The 15,348-nt window shown below is 38.8% G+C and overlaps 1 protein-coding gene across 3 annotated transcripts in view; it reads left to right on the top strand.

Moving 5' to 3' along the window:
• KYNU (kynureninase) overlaps window positions 1-15,348 on the top strand; it is a 55,156-nt gene that overhangs the window by 32,962 nt on the left and 6,846 nt on the right. The gene's annotated exons all lie outside the window — the stretch shown is intronic.

Below are 15,348 nucleotides of genomic sequence, written 5' to 3'. Positions count from 1 at the left end.
AGGGAGCTGCAAAGGTATACAGGATTCCTGATCATAGACTTGTAATATGTTTGTAGGGATGGATGCAGAAAAAATTTCCCTGCTTCAAAGAAGACTTATTAGACTAATATTTGTTGCTGACTTACTGCCTTAATGAAGAGGGTAGTGCAAGTTTAGGTAATCTGGTTATCTGACTTTCTTAGCTCAGAAGGGTTTTTTATGCTAATTTGGGTATATTTTGAAATTGTTAGTGTATGAGCTCACATCTTCAATAATTTTTCCTTGAAGCCTGCTACTGGTTCTCAACTGAGTGTAATCATAAAAGAGAAAGCTTATAATATTAAAAATAAGAAACCCAAATCATGCCTGTGAGATTGCTTAATGTAAAGAGAATACTTAATATCTTCCTTTTAAAAATGGATTTTTTTAATCATTGAAGTCCTTTATTGGTGGACAAAATCAAAGGCAATTTCAACTCTGTGTCTAATAGCTCTTTAATACTGGCATGTTTTCATTAAAATTATATCCACTGGTAAAGCTGGGAAGCATTACATGCAGATCTGTGCTCTCAGAGACTTTATAATCCAGGAAAAGCTGTGCTATCAGAACTGAAGTTAGCTGCATTAAAAAAAAATACCTGTAATTTAAAACGTTATGTCTGCCCTTTATGTATATTAAGAACAGTAGGATTAATACTTTTAATGCACTGACAAATGTAAACACATTCTGGCTTTAATGCTTGGAGAATTTGCTGGCACTTGCTTTTATTTTAGCTTGAGGAAGGCAAACTAAATCAGGTTTCAGAGAAATAATATTATAATAAACAGCTTTGCTGTGCTATGTGTTGGTTTCAGACTGTCTAGACTCTCAGGAGATAACAAAATAACGCTGATAAGTTCTTCTCAGTCACCCATAACAGAAAACTCATTAGGATGACATATGACCTGCTGTGAGCTGATTTGATCTTCGTGTGTGAATGCTGGCAAAATATTCCAGATATTGGGATAGCACTGCTGGAAAGGTATCTGTTAGTCCACCATTAGTCAGCAGGTGCAGGCTTGGTCTCCTGGCCTCCAGCTTTGGCTGTGGGGTGCAGGGAAGATGTTGGGCAGTGGTGGAAAAAGTGGACCAGCTGGAAATCACAGAATAGCATTAGAAAGAATGAAGAAAGTCTCAAGAACTTTGAGTCTTTCTTCTTCCTTGATGAAACGTTGGAACTGTAGGGAGGGCACTGGCTTGGGAGTGTAGGGAAGGGCTTAAACTAGTTTTTCCTGAACCTGCTTCTTCATATGTAATCATTAGCTTGTGTATTGGATCTGGATACTGAATGCCTTAAATACAAATGCTTGTATGAAAGTTTTTTCAACCTGAGACTCAATTAAGAATATTATTCCAAGCTTCCTGTGTAGACCTTCTGCATTATTTAATCACAGTTATTTCATATTTCCTAAGATTTGATAATCACTCTCCAAACTGTTTGTAGCTAATACATACCGATTTTTTTTTCTTTTCTCTACCAACCAGCCTTTTCAGGTTTCCAAATAAGACAGTGAGACAAAGGAGAATTTGTCTTTGTCAAAGTATTCAATTTTATAGCTGATTTAAATGCAGAACAATTTGCTGTATGTTGTACAATCAAATAGAGTGGAATTTAACTGCTCTGGAAGTTGCAGTTTTTATGTTGAATCTAAAAAAAGTCTTTGACTGTCGTCTGAATCAAGGATGACACCCAGTGGCCATACAACTTCATTCAAAACCGAAGCACTAAACATTTTCTTCACTTCCACCACATCCACATGTAAGGGCTAATTAAATTCCATTCCAGCTGATAGCCCTTTGTCATTTAAAGCACCTGAAATATTGTTTTTTTGCTCATGATCAGCATTATGGATGTCACTTTACCCACTTCTGTGGATTTAATTTGTTTCAGCCTTTATATTTTCTAGAAGTTATTGACTAGGTAGTTATTTATCTATTGGAATTATATATCGTATTTTAATATTAAAAAAAATATATGCATGTTCTGACCATAATTCAGAGAGACAAACCCAGAATGTTTGCCAAGTGCCTTTTTCTATTACTTCGGGGCAAAAAGGACTTAGGTACTTAGTGGAAATTTAACAACTTAATCCATATTTCTTTACTAAGACACTCATAAGCCCAGCTACTGCCTTTCATCAAAGGCGCTTAGAGGTATTTTGTTGTTGTTGTTTTAAATTTCCTTTATTTCTGTATGTGGGCTTTTTTCCTTGTGCCCAGAGTCTTGCTAATATGAACACTGCAAGCAAATGGGCATTGGTGTTGTAGGTAAGGCTGCTATATTCCTCACAGATGTAATTTCATCCAGAGTCTGCTCCCTGGACTAGAAAACAGTGAAAACTCTGCTGCTTTTTGTATTCTTCTTTTATGCATATGTGTATGTATAGAGAGATTTATTAATTTTTTTAGTAGCCTTCCCACGGATAGGGAAGATATTCCCACAGATGCAGATAGGGCATCTCAGGACTGATCTCTGCTTTGAGTCTGCAAACTGAGGCGTTGTGGCAGCCTAACTGCAAATCTAACACCTCCAAACCTGCATTGTGCAGTAATACCATGACATATCCCAACAGACAGAAATAATCACCGATCTCCCTTCTGTTTATGTGCAAGCTTCCCACTAGCTTCTTTGAAGTTAGTAATTCACCAGTTCAAGAGCTGGGTTTGATCCCTGGGCATGGTGATCAGAAGGTGGAAGGTATGGGCAGTACAAGCTTATCTGTCCCCTTCTTCTGTGTCACTGCAAACACTATCCTGCACTTGAGTTTAACTAGGTATGGTCCTCTAACTCGTAGCAAGGCCATGGCTTTGAAAGTTACATTTTGTAACCATCCTAATTAATATCTGTACCTGAGTATTTTGGGCAGTCCTTCATTAGTTCACTATCTTTCTTCCCACAGTAGTAAAATTTAATCAGTCTGACATATATGGGCCCCATATATCCCTATTCTCTCATGATCTCAGCTCCTTTGAAGTCTATTTTATTACTTGAATGGCTCTTTTTAATACCTGTTCTATCTATATCACATATATCACAGAGCAATATACTCTTTGTTAATTGTGCTTGAGCCATTTCTCTGTGGCAGTAGACCTGGGCAGAATATGGAACACTGCTGATGCATTGATCACTGGCTGCATACTGATCCCAGGCCACCAAATTTCCATTTGAATTCTGTTGTGTTGCAAATGGAAGATTTCAAAGACACAGGCAGCGCACAGACACAGGTGACAGAGTAATACTGAAAATCAGCTTGACTTGCATATTGAGCTCAGAAAAACCTTTTTTTTTTTTTTTTTTTTTTCCGGTTCTCAATTTCTCCATTTATGAAAAGAAGGATAATGATAATTTGCCATGCAGGTTATCTGCTTTAGGGACGTTGTTAGTGGGCATGGTGGGGATGGGTTGGTGGTTGGACTTGATGATCTTAGCGGTCTTTTCCAACCTTAATGATTCTACGATTCTTGACAGAAATGTGGAAGTTTGCAAGCACCTAGGATAGATGGCACAGCAGCAGCCAGGTATTCATAGCAGCTGTGAATGCATGGTGAGCTTAATCCTGCTGTGAGCTGACATAAGGAATGGGGAGGGGACAAACTCTTGGAGTCTTGAGATAGGAACAGAACAAAAGTCCTCACTGAATCCTTGTAAGGAAAAGTAAGGCACAATTTAAAAAGATGAAAGGGAAATAAATGTATGTAAAGTAGTCAGGAGAATAATAGATAAGACTTGGCAGAGGATTAAATGAAAACTGTACACAGCCTAGCGTTTAAAGCAAAAGGATTTATCAAGACTTCAGCACAGACTAGCAGCAGGTAGAGGTTAAAAATGAAAAGTTTAAGTGATGTGAAGAAGTGTTGTGTGTGCAGGAAGCAGCTGATGTCCAAATCACGTCTGCTTTTGCTATAGGGTAAAAAGAAAAAAAAAAAAAAGAAATAAAAGCAACCATTTCATAGTACCTTTGAAAAGGACGAGATACCCTCAGACAAGTTCTTCGTACATTGAGGTGAAAAATCAACCATTTCTCTTAGATCTCTGTTCTTTTGGATTTCTTGAAAATTGAAAATACCGGAGCGCGAAAGGTTTCTCTCTACCTTTTTATGTAGACCTGCATGTCTTTTTGGTAGGTGAACTATTTCAGTGATATGTGATAAATGTAAGCTGTGTCAGTGCCTGATGTCTCCCCTTCCCTCTTCTCCTTGGTCCCCACCCTGCTCCCATGCCAAATTCTCTCTTCTCATTTGCTCTACTTTGGAAGTAGTTGCTCAGTTCCTTCCAGGGTTGGTAGATCTAGTTGTTTTCCTTCAGTTATTCACTCGATTTCTAGAGAGATACCATATTATCCCTTTTAGAATTGGAGCTGCTTAATCCCCGAATGAAGTAGCTGAAGCTTCTTTGACGTTGAGAGCAATATGGCTTTGGAGTGAGGTGATTATTGTCAGGAGTGAGGGAGAATAACAGAAATGTTTGGAAGGTTGCTTTATAACTACAGTACCAGAAAGAAGTAAAGTTGGTTAAAATGTTTCTGAGAGCATGGGAGTGATGTTCCAATTGTTGCCCTTGTAGTCTATCAGATCTGAATATCTTGACACTGCTGATAACTGGGTAGAGCACCCTGGCCTGGCCAAGTTGGTCTGAAGAAGCAATACTGAGGCTTCCAGGACACTGCACTGAACACAGTATGTTGGAAAGTCAGGGGTCACAGATGATAGTGTGTGCTGCTGCGTGCAGAAGGGCCTGTCGTGGTCCCAGTGCACTCAAATTGTGGAGTGATGTATAGGCAATGTCTTTGTGGAGCGCAACACGTGTCCCTGGAGTGCATGGAGTGTTCTGTATTGAGGTAGAAAGGAACTGTTTCTTTGCCAAGGAGATGAGAGCAATTTAGATCCTTGAGCTAATTTAGAAACCAAAAGTTAATACTTCCCTTGGGAAAAGACTGTTTAGGAATAAAGGCATCGGCTAATTAGGCTTAATTGCATTGTCTTGGGACAAGTGATTTATTAGGCCAATCTAGACCCATGATGGGCCTGCAGGGGTGTGTTCTCATCTTCACCAGCTGAATGGCAAATATCCAGTAGTACTTTTTAACTTTGGAATAAGTCGTTGGGATGAAAAAGAGAGGTTAATGTGCATTCCCACTTTCATCTTTTCAGCTCTGTGCATCCTTTTATGTCACTGCCATGATTTTTAGCTTGTTCTTTGTCAAGTATTTTGTATCTTCCTTCAAATCCTCCCTTGTAATTAAGCTTCATCTTCAAGCAGTCTTGCTTCTTTTCTCATTAAATATAATCCTCCCATTTTCTCCTCCTTGAAGGTGTTTCCTTATGTGTTGTCATCACTGCCTTGTTTAGGTTTTAAGGTCTGCAAGAGAGGGCCTATGTGTCTCCTTGTAAATTCAAGGGATTATGTACAAGTAAAGTTGCTGGATATCAAGTATTCATCCCAGTAATGCAGCTGGAGTGTGTATGAAAGTAATGCACTGTTATCATTCCCTTTGTGTCCTCCCGCGATGTATGGACCTTTACTGTAAGTTTTGAATTCTTAATCTTTGCAATAGAGCATGTGGAAAATCAGAGATGTGTTTCCATTTATATTTCTCAAGTACAGGAGCTCTGAAAAGCATGGTGCTGAACTGATATCTGTTTTTGACTATAGGCATCAAAACGCTGAAATAAGCAGAGATAAACAGGCAAACAAAAGCACTTAGCCTCTCTGAGTCATGTATTCTCACAAGCATTATTTATAGCGTTGGTTGTTTTGGCTGCAGACATCTACAGATATCTTACAGGCAGATTTGGGGATTTTATGTGTATTTAAACCTTGCCCTGATCACTTGCTTTTTCATTTGTCCAAAACTCCAGCAATATGAAGAGATGTCTTTTCAAGCATTCTTCTCGCAATGTTTTTTTTTTTCCTGATACTGGTCAAATTCTTTTAGTTCTTTATGGCATTCATTCCCCAATACCAGCGTACATGATAGATCAGAGCCAATTCCAATTTACTTTCAATCTTTCCTTCTGGACCATGCTGGCAGGACACAAACCACTTGTTCTGCTCTGCCACAGCCCCTTCCCACCTCTACCTTTGGAAGTGAGAGGGAAGGCAGCTACGTTTCTCACAGGGGCAATTTCCCCCCTGAAGCCTGAAGTTTTTCTCATCAGCTGGTGTAAGTCTCAACTGCTTGAACACATGAAAGGAATCCACCAGGCTTAGATGGTGGAAAGGTGAATGTAGCCTAAGGGCAACTCTTGCATCCCCATTAACTAGCTAGGAAGAAATCCTGGGGCTCTCCTCAGAGTCTATGGCTGCTGTGATCTCTTTTTCCCACTTCAAAAGACATGTGTTGTTGGCTGCTTGCTCTTTGCGCTTCCGATCTCATCCTCGAGACAGTTCGTTCCGAACGCTCTTTTCTGCTGTGCCTTAATTCTACCAGTAAGGGAACGTAATGAGCTGGCTTCCTTCCTGCTGAATGAGCTTCCTGAGAGACAGCACTCAGGTTGGTATCATACAACAAAATGGAAGGCAAGCTACCTTTGCATTCCTTAGGTCACTGAGATATTATCTCCTCTCTTATGCTTCTCTTAATCTTTTCTGTATGCACCCTTGCTCAGGGAGGAAAAAGCTGTTGGAGAGGGACCAAAGGGGGGACCACAAAGATGGTCAGAGGGCTGCAGCACTTGCCCTGCAAAGACGGGCTAAGAGAGCTGGGTTTGTTCAGCTGGAGAAGGCTGCTGGGTGATCTCATTGCAGCCTTTCTATATCTAAAGGAATCCTATAAACACGAAAGGAGTTAACTCTTTGAAAGAGTAGATAATAGCAGAACAAGGGGAAATGGTTTTAGGTTGAAGGAGGGAAGATTTATTTTGGATATTGAGGGAAATTCTTTACTATAAGCATGGTGAGATGGTGGAACAGGCTGGCCAGAGAGGCTGTGGATGTGCTGTCCATCCCTAGAGGTGTTCAAGGCCAAGTTGGATGGGGCCCTGGGCAGCCTGGTCTGGTATGAAATGGGGAGGTTGGTGGCCCTGCCTGTTGGGTGGGGGGAGAGGGGGCAAATTGGAGCTTCATGATCCTTGAGGTCCCTTCCAACACAAATAATGACTTTATGATGATTCTGTAAGGTTCACGATTGGCTGTGACTCCATGCAGACACCTGTGCTCACTCTGGTGCCTGAAGAGAAGTGAGATACTGTGAGGGATGCTATATATTCCTCTCTCGTCTCCTTCTTTCTCCAAGTTTGATTCCAGTCTGGGAGCTCCCTTAATTTCTCCTCTTAGACTTCAGCTCAGTAACATCAGTTTGAATCTTTCAGTGCCATTTAGTGACAGTAAATGTTTGGTAATACAACTATAAGATTCTATTGCAACTATTCTGATTCTTGAAACTTTGAATTCAATTAGTTCCAATCTCTGACATACATTTAGAACACAACTCCTCATCTAATGTAGATTGCTTTTTGTTTCAGGCGAAGAGCAGAGGTGATAACTCTTGCATTTTAGCTAATAAGGATTCCAGTATGATAAAGGTTTTGCATTAATATTGTGATTGCTATATTCAAAAACAACAAAGACTCAAGGAAGCACATCTTCCCGGATCTTTAAATTTTCATATAGTAGTTCAGTCAGGTACATTTATTATTTAGAAATCTATCTAGATATTATCCCCTCAAAGATTCATTCAAGGGTTTGAGGAGACCGTATAGTAAATGCATCATAATAATCAAAACCATCCAAGTCTCCTTTAAGTCAGAATTAACAGTTAGAAGTATTTCTTGGAGGGAATGTTGCTTCTGCTTCTTGTTAAATTTAATCTATTTGAAACAGCCTGGAAAAATTTACTGAAATCTGAAAGAATGCAATATGCTGTTTCTACTACCATAATATAATTGGGAACTATTCAATACTTTATAAAAATAGCTGAGAACTTTATTAATATATCTATACACTAGTTGGCTCCCTGCTTGATTTTTAATTTCTGATGCTAGGAAGAATATTTGATTTTTACCTCTGCTAAGTGTGTTAGCATACTGTTGGCTGTATTTCCCCTTTTCGCAGATCTGATATTTCTCTAGTGCGAGTGATATATGAGCACTTTGTGCTAACAGTTATTCATAAACTGATTTAAGTTTTTAATTCATTAGCCTTAGAGGGGTTGTTTTTTGTTGCTTTTATAAGAACTTTTCCCAGGATTTAGTTTAGCCCACAATTTTGACTGCTGCTTGATTGTGCTTTCCTTTTGCCTGATGATGGCAAATGAAGTTATCACCCCTCATCACAAGGTTGGGTGCAGAGCTGTCAGTCCTCCTGGCCCTGATCGCACTCGGGACGTGGCAGCCATTTCTCTTCCTCTGCACTTTGTCTCTTGTTGCAGAAGTGAGCTCAATCTCCTTTCCTTCTAACCTAGAGGGGTAATGTGGAGGGACATGTTGAAATTGGTGTATTCCCACTTGTGTCGAGCCTAAAAGACTAACAAGGAAAAAAATCGATGCAAGAGGAGCATGTGCAACCTCTGTCTTCAAATACCTACCGGCCGTAAATCACCTTGTGCTTGATTGACCGAACAGCCTCGGTTTTTCACCCAAGAGTCTCTCTAATTGTGGCAACAGCTGCATTGAATTCCCCACCCTTGAGAACACAGGAGCTGAGAGCTGCTCGGTTACTTCTGGGGATAAAAAAAAAAAATAAAGGATGGAGGAAGAGCTTGGAGGATTTTGTCATTTTGGCTATTGCAGCTATATTCTCAATAAATGTCATGATGTCCATTATGAAACTGGCTTTTCATAAATATGGTCAAAAGAAATTTGATGCTAGGCAGAAAATTTTTTAAAACCAAAAATAGTCCTCAAAGTATTCTTTTTTTGCTGATACTAAAAATGCAAGATGCTTAATAATAGAAATATCACACTATTAGCCCCTAATGCAGTCATGTTACTTTGGTCTTTTGCCAAAGTGAAGCCTCACTGATATTAAACATGAAAAGTTACTACTTCCACAGTAACAACTTTTCACAAGGATTTGATTGTTTTTCCACTAAGCTCTGAGAACCTGTTCTGTTTATAACGTATGGCATTGCTCAAAAGTTGCATGTGCTTAATAATTAGGTAATAAATTGAAAAGCATCACAGTGTCTGGTAGTCTGAAAATACATAAGTCTGAGGCTAGTAATTACCTGAGCTTTACAAATTCTTTAACAACAGATCCTGCTTAAAATTAACTATAACCACTGAATGGAAAAGAATAATGAAAAAAAGTCTGTTCTTAACATTTGGGAAAAAGGATGTCTAAGTAGATATAAAGTGGGTTTGGGCAGGAAGGTTCCTTAATATAGCTTTGGCAATCCTGGCAAGGTTTTCTGAAGGAGACTGTGAGAGTTAAGTTTGCAAACATTACCAGAGCCCAACAGGGGCTGGTTGCTTAACTCCTCATGCAAATCCTCACCTCAGCATGTTCCTTATGAAGAACACTCCATAACCAACAGCTTCACAGCATGTACATGAGGGCTAAAATCTTTGAATTCTGCATCTCCGTGATGAAACTGGGTGTTACTTCACAATTATTCTTCGATTTGATTAAACAAACACCTCAAGCCCATGTGAAATTTAAGTATTTTACTCCCTTCCAGCAAACTGTCAGCAAGGAAGACTTGGGTTGAAGCATGACCTTGCTTTGGTGTGCAGGAAGATTGGGACAGGCTTTGTTAATTGGAGTTTGTTTAGCAAGCTCTCTTTTTAAGCGTGACTGTTGAATAATGTTGTCTTACTATGCGAATTTGTTTTATTTCAGAACAGCTGTAAAACGTGTAGAAATAAGCAAAGGAAAAAAAATATATATTTTTTTTCTTGCCATAAAAGCCTGTTAAATGACATGGATCAAAAAATATAATGAATTCTGAACTCAACAGAAACCTGAGATTGGCAACAACTTTTGAGTCTGAGAGAATAATTTGGGAAAAGACCTAGAGGAGGAGAAAGAGTGGCATCAGCCATTGCCTACAGCTTCCCTCTTCCCATCTGTATTTGAAAAAAATTCAGTATAAAATACTCTAAGGAAATCTGTTTCTCCATCCTTACACGAACCTCATTACTAAGTATGTGAAACCATGTTAACGAGTATATTCTCACCACTCACCAGAGAGTTAGGGCAATACTGAGCAGTATTTCTGGATCTGAAGGCTTGAGGCATAGAACGATGAAATTACTCATTTGCGATCAGGGAAGTCTGTGATAGTAAAGAAAATTGAAACTCCTCAAACTCAGTCAGTGAGCCAAAAATATGCTATGTAAAGTAATGAGCATCTTTTCTATTTGCTTTCTTTAGGAGAGCTGACTCCCAACGCTATTTATTCTAAATTTTGGCATTGAATCCAAACGAATGCAATCATACTCCCGCACTTGCAATACAATTAATACAATATGATATTGAAATTTAAAAATAATTGTTGTTAAAAACTGCATTAAAATTAATGCAGAGTAGAATGCAAAGACTGTGCCTCGGCTATTGAGCCTGGGGATCATGTCTGTGCTCAGAGGTGCTGGGAAGCAAGCTTACTTCCAGGCTGGTGAAATCTATGTTCACATCATCCAGTTCCATGTGCCACAATGTCACCCCTGTGGTAGGTGGTCCCCTGGCAGCAGAGACAGTGTTGTACATTGTTAGTGTGTGATTTGGGAGGGTGGGAGCATGCATGCTGTCGTACTCCTTTTCTTTTCTCACTTGCTCCCAGTTTTCCAATAGTGGTTGCATAGTAGTATGTATTATGGCTTTGTGAGGTGGTACAAGTTTGTTTATACAAGCTCAAGTTCTAGGATTTATATTAGTCTGTATGTTGCAGGAGATGCTCGTGCTCAGGAGCTGCTGACTTCTGGCTACTGCTTCCGTCCTTACTGCGCTCTGTAGTGGAATATGCCTCACAATCTGGAGCTAAGCAGTCAAGTTGGAGATTTGTATATAGATAAATGGCATGCTGAAAAATACTTTAGGTCTTTTGGGATTTGGCTGTCACTTCTTTTCCATTATATTTTTAAAGTACTTTTTGAAACATGAGTGCTGGACAGGACTGGCTTTAGTAGTGTGGCACACCATGAGCTTCTCTTGCATAGGAGGAGATGCTGATCAAACATGGTCAAGTTGTTGTAACTGAGGCCACGTGCAATTTGTTCCCAGCTTCAGACTGGTCCCAGATTCCATGCTTTTTGTTTTCTTTTTTAGTCTAATTCCTGAGACTTTGTGAGTTATTTACTTAACGCATTTCATGTTAATGGGAAAACATAGGAGACGCAACGGACCTCCATTCTTTATTTGTGTATCACATCATAGTGTGCTTCTATGGTCTTACAAACCATGAGCACATGGGGTGGATGTGGTAGGGATGTTCTTCAGTCTGTCAGTGGTTCTGGGTGTGTGGGACTGTAGGAAGCTCAGCTTGGTGGATTTCGTTGGCCTCTGGACTCTCTTTCCATTGGGAAGTTGTCTTTGCAGACATATTGTCAGTTCAGTTCTTTGTTCTTTGTGAACTTCTCATTTAAAGATGGGAGCAGGAGAAGGCATTGTATGAACTCTTAATGCTGATTTGTGCTGATAGATAGAAACGCTGGCACAAATCTTTGTCAACACTCAGAAGACTTTATAAAATGACAAGTTAATGAAGAGCTCAGTAGCAGCCCAGTAACTACATCAGCACCTTTGCAAGCACAGTCTGTCCCAGAACTGCCCGTTTATGATTTAGCTTAATCCACAGTTCCACAAACAGAGCATGGTTTGCTGGTATATGCTCCTAACATAGACACTGTGGAAGCAGTGCATGTAAAATTTCTATTTAGCATTATGACCTGATTATGGAGTGAAGAAATCCATGCATGGTGAAGCCCGCAAATGTGATGTAACGTACTACTAATTTCACACTGCATACCCTTTGCAGCTCTTTAACATGCTTTCTCATGGACTTAAAATGATCTCTCACACGATATAATGAAAGGATGCTTCCAGTGCATTGCCCCGGACTGTGCAAGTCAAAATGCATTAATAGTTTTTCCCTGTTTTCTGTATCACTATTCAAGAGTTTATTTTTCTTCTCGCTGAGAAGGGAAATGAGAGCTGTGCTGCTTCAGGCTGTAAATTATAAATGGGTAGAATGATCATCTGTAACTTCGACACAAAGGTCAGAGGAATTTATTTTTTGTATATTTTCTGTGTTTTTTAACTGGATGATCTTTGATGTCTGTGCTGCACATGCATCGTGATCATTATAGCCTACGCTCTTGCATCATTAATGTAACTACAAACGAGGTGGCTCAAGTTATGAACAACTAGTTCTTCAGTCTATTGCATACAGATATGAAGGAGGGAAATGAGCTAAATAAAAATGCTTATTGAGGAGATTGTTCCCTGGTGTAAATACTCTTAAAGGGAGAAGAGTTAAATGAGAGGGTACTGTTCCTTTCTGGAATCATTTCCAAACCCAGCAAGTCTTTGTTCATTGATTTGAAAAATAAGAGAACATTCTGGGGTAAAATGAATAACGTGAAAAATCTTTCAGCAATATTCATGATATGCTGACTTCTTGCATAAAGTTGCACTAACTGTTTGCTTTGAATTGCATGTTGCTTGTTTAAAAATGACTTCTTTGCACAGATTGGAGAATGGCAGAATTTACCAGGAAAGTCCCTGTGCTTTTGAAGAACAAAGATATGGTTTTTGTTTGCAGGATAAAACAGAACGTAGTTATTTTAAATATTATTTCTTATGAAACTGGGTTTTATATAAATGTACGCACCCCATAGAAAACACACAGCTATTCCTGCCCTAACTTACTCTCCTTTTTAATATGCCAGCAGTGGGTTTCATGTTTATTTTTAATGCTGATGAAAAAGAAGTTAGCTGCAGGAGTGTTCCAGGAGCATCTGGATACCTGGGATAGATTTCTGGATGTCTAGATGGATTTGAATATCTCCAGAGAAGGAGATTCCACAACTTCTCAGGGCAGCCTGTTCCAGTGCTCCATCACTCTGACAGCAACAAGGTTCTTCCTCACCCTAGTATGGAATTTCCTGTGTTCTGGTTTCTGCCCATTGCCCCTTGTCCTATCCCTAGGCAAAACCAGGAAAAGCCTAACCCCACGCTCTTGGCTCCCACCATTTAAATATTTATAAGCACCAATAAGAACCCCTCTCAGTCATCTTCTCCAGGCTGCACAGGTCTATCACAGGAGATGCTCCATCATCTTTGAAGGCCCTCTGCTGGACTTTCTCTAGAAGTTCCCTGTCTTTCTTCAACTGCAGAACCCAAAACTGGACAGTTTTAACTCTCAAGTCCAATTACATCAAATTCTAAGGTGTTTTTAAATACAAGAGTATGTTAGACAGGTTCAAGAGCCTTCTATATTACATATTTTGTAAAGATCATGATTGGGAATTCAAAATGAGTTTAGATTTTGATGTCTGTTTTTGAAATTAGAATAATCAAAATGGTGACTGCGTTTCAAAATACTCATTTTACATTCAGAGTAATGCCTCTTTAACAAGAGATTTTACTGAAGCATCTTAACATGCTGTTTTATTGCCTATTGTTTTTAGAGAGCATTTACAAAGCCTTATGTTTGGGGTTTAACACCTTAGCTATTTCCCATCATAACAGGTTGAAATTTGGCATAGCAGCGGCAACCCTCATTTCAATTTTTTTTTGTTTCTCACAGGAAGTGGTAAGCAGCAAATTGCTAATTTATGAAGATTTTGCTAGAGTCCACACTTTGAAGCCTGTCAGCTTAAATGTCAAATAATATGACATCCATATGGACTATTAGATCAATGATAATGTAAGACCAGAGCTGCTTCAAAGTGCATATCCTGTAGTGACACCTTTAAAGATCTAGAAAAAACAATTTTTTTTCTTTTTTTTTTCTTTTTTTCTTTTCTTTTTTAGAAAATAAAAATTGTCAACGTTATAGTAGAAGAGGGCAAGAAAGCTAAAACTATCTTCAAAAAATCATTTATTCTGTCATTTTGGAAAAGTTCTGAAATTTCAGTTTCCAAGATGTGAATGTGGTGCTGCAGCAGAGGTCTGATTTTAAGCCAGCTTCAGAGTTAGCAAGTTCTGAGCTTTCCAAATACAACCAGAGTGCTTTCCATTGTGTTTTATTGGGGCAGACGTCTGGTGGATGTTTTTCTGTAACTGTACGATGTGGTCCACATGGAACACTGTATTTTATTTTTCCTTGCTAGAGAGTAACAGTCCAAATGTATTTCACATTTTCTTTTGCTATTTAAAACTTTGGAAATTCAAGTAGTGTGTGTTACTGACATTACTGGTACGATGTAGTAACATCCAGTATTTGGGGTCTATAGTGAAATGTCCTATAGATATACAGTGCATATTAAATAGTTGAAATATCTTTTATGATTCAAAGCATCACTAACTAAGGCACTTGGGCAGAAGCAGCAGTATATTTTATATTGGGTATATTCATTTTGGCAATATAGTATCTCATTTGAAATGAATGTATATTGCACTATTGATTTTCATGGGCCTTAGAATAGTAAAAACATCACACGACAATAAAAAAAAAATAATCCGTGCTTTTTCTGTATACATCATGTTTGGATGCAGCTCAGAGCCTTTCATAGAAGTAAACATAAAACCTATGTTGTCGTACAGAAATACGAAGTACTTTATTTTACACTATGCAGTATTCAGATCACAAGTCTTCTACTCAAATGCAGTCTTCATTCTGTAGAGCTAAACACTTCTTAGCATGCTGCAAAGAAGTGTTCCTGCCTCAGAGAGAGACGGTCAATGCTCTTCTTTTTCTTTGTTTACTTCTGGAAATGCTGACCTCCCATGTGGTTTCTCCTATGGATTTTTTCCTATTAGAATTTTAGAACAGGTTTTATTTCTAACAGCCCTGCCACCTGACATAGAAGAAACTGAGCAAAGCCAAAACTTTGAAAGAAATGGTGTCTCTTTGTCTCACTCTGGAGAGCTTAGGAGGTCAGGAAGGAATTTCTAATATTGTAATAGTACTGATGTTTGGGAAATTTCAGTTAATATTGACATGATTAGTCACTGATGTTTCCAGTCAAGAAGTACACAACCTGGGGGACGTGGGGTGGGCAGATAATCCTTTGTTTTGAAGTGTTGATTTTGTCTGCAGTATAGGTTGCAGTGTCCTGGACACCAGGTGGTCCAGTCCCTCCATCTGCTTCAGCAAGTTGTTTTTAGCAATGTCCTTGAATGTATTTCTCAACAAATATAGAAATATTAATAATCTAATATTAACTTAATTTAAAAGCTTGGCTAATTTTTTTTCAAACTAATAACTTTTCATTTTATTTTCTCCT

Source organism: Phasianus colchicus, chromosome 7 (genome assembly GCF_987193195.1).
Source record: "Phasianus colchicus chromosome 7, bPhaCol1.hap1.1, whole genome shotgun sequence".
Classification (NCBI taxonomy): Eukaryota; Metazoa; Chordata; class Aves; order Galliformes; family Phasianidae; genus Phasianus; species Phasianus colchicus.
Note: the sequence above shows the minus strand (reverse complement) of the source record. Positions and strands in the feature narration are given on the sequence as shown.